Source organism: Puma concolor, chromosome A1 (assembly GCF_028749965.1).
Source record: "Puma concolor isolate L17-30 chromosome A1, mPumCon1.1.hap2, whole genome shotgun sequence".
Lineage (NCBI taxonomy): Eukaryota > Metazoa > Chordata > Mammalia > Carnivora > Felidae > Puma > Puma concolor.
In genome coordinates, this window is record NC_141667.1 from 126,037,369 (window position 1) to 126,039,528 (window position 2,160).

At 48.8% G+C, this 2,160-nt stretch overlaps 1 long non-coding RNA gene across 1 annotated transcript; it reads left to right on the forward strand.

The window, feature by feature from the left end:
• Positions 1 to 371: 371 nt before the first annotated feature.
• Positions 372 to 2,160, forward strand: LOC147584439 (uncharacterized). Its single transcript, XR_015249863.1, has 2 exons — positions 372 to 853; positions 1,955 to 2,160. It is a non-coding gene; the product is annotated as an uncharacterized LOC147584439 (long non-coding RNA).

The window sequence follows — 2,160 nt, forward strand, 5'->3', positions numbered from 1 at the left end:
CTTCGGGAAAGGGACATGGAGGATTTGGCCAAGATTAGGGGATCTGCCTGAGAGAGTTGGGGTCTGTGTTGCCATCCTCAGAGTCTGGCTGATGGGTTGTGTGCCAGACACAGGTTAGGTCTAAAGTGGAGACACTAGGGGCGCCTGGGTGGCGCAGTCGGTTGAGCGTCTGACTTCAGCCAGGTCACGATCTCGTGATCCGTGAGTTCGAGCCCCGCGTCAGGCTCTGGGCTGATGGCTCAGAGCCTGGAGCCTTTTTCCGATTCTGTGTCTCCCTCTCTCTCTGCCCCTCCCCCGTTCATGCTCTGTCTCTCTCTGTCCCAAAAATAAATAAAAAACGTTGAAAAAAATTAAAAAAAATAAAATAAAGTGGAGACACTAAAGCATAATACTTTGGCACAGAGCATCTGTTTTGGGCAGAGGGAGAGGGTGAACACTCAGATAGGGCTCTCCTGGTCCTTTCTGCCTCAGAGTAACCTGCAGATGCAGAAAGAGGCTGCTGTCCTTGGACATCAGTCTCTCTGCCCTGTGCTGTGTGGATCCTCTCCCAGGCCTGGGGCTGTCAAGACCCTGGACTTACAGGACAATTTGGCCTGTGGTGGATTCTTTGCTCTCCCCACCCCTCAGCTGAGTGTGCAGCAAAGCTGGCTGCAGAAATCTCTGGAAGCGTGTTGGGCAGGCAGAGGGAGGGGAGCGTTACATAAGAGCCCACTGATGTGCAGGAAGTCTGGAGCAGCCTTTAGATGAGAGAGGCAGCGTTCCCATCCAGCCTAGAAAAGCAGGAATAGCAACGGCGGTTATTTCTGGCCCCTCACCGCCGCCCAGCCCAGCGCCGGGGGTGCTCAGCTTCATGGTGGGTGAGCTTGGACTCTGTAGACCTGGTGGGAGGGGGAGGGAAGTAGGGGACAGGCAGCCCCTGGGGTTGTGTCACAGTGGCACTGGCCTCACCCCCTACCCCAAAATACCAGGATGCAGCCATGAGCTGTGGGTGCTTGTTTTTTTTTTTATTCTTCTTAACATCTAGATGCATTCTCTACCCCCACCTCACCCATAAGACACATTTACAATGTGACAGGCTCTGTGCTAAACATTTGACAGACATTTGTATTCACAATACCTCATTAAGTAAGTACTATTCTCACCCCCCTGTCATTGATGAGGAAGGGGGCTCAGAGAGGGCAGGTGACTTGATTAAGGTCAGAAAGCTGAGCAATGGGGGAGCCAGGATTCCAATTCAGATAGTCTGGCTTCAGAACCTCTGGCTGAAACCAAAGTCATACCAAGAACAACATATTCTCTGGGGTTCCAGAATGAACTGGACAAAGCTTTCACCCCTAGGGATTCTTTATTTGTATTTATTTATTTATTTTAAACATTTTAACGTTTATTTATTATTTTTGAGAGAGAGAGAGAGAGAGAGAGAGAATGAGCAGGGGAGGGGCAGAGAGAGAGAGGGAGACACAGAATCTGAAGCAGGCTCCAGCCTTTGAGCTGTCGGCGCAGAGCATGACATGGGGCTTGAACTCAGACCTTGAGATCACGACCTGAATCAAAGTTGGATGCTTAACCAACTGAGCCACCCAGGCACCCCCACCCTCTAGGGATTCTTGAGTCAAGTCGAGTAGGGCAGACAGACATGTGAACAGACCATTTCAACAGTTACTTATCAAACATCTGCTCCTCCAGGTATTAAAGATACAAAAAGAAGTAAAAAGGTGACTCCTCTTTTGCAGTTTGTAGTCTGGGTGTGGGAGACAGATAAACAGGCAATCACAACAGTGTGAAATGTGCTATCATAGGGGAAGCTTAGTGACTTCCTAAGGCTGAATAATATTCCATTGTATGTATATACCACATTCTGTTTAATCCTTCATCTGTTGATGGACATTTAGACCATTTCCACCTTTTGTTTTGTTTTGTTTTAAGTTTATTTATTTGTTTTTCATGAGCACAGGAGGGGCAGAGAGAGAAGGAGAGACAGAAAGAATACCAAACAGGCTCCAAACTGCCAGCATGGAGCCCAACGCAGGGCTCAAACTCATGACCCATGAGATCATGACCTGAGCTGAAATGAAGAGCTGGATGCTTAACCGCCTGAGACAGCCAGGCGCCACTGTTCCCACCTTTTCACTCTCGTGAATAACACTGCTATGAATATTA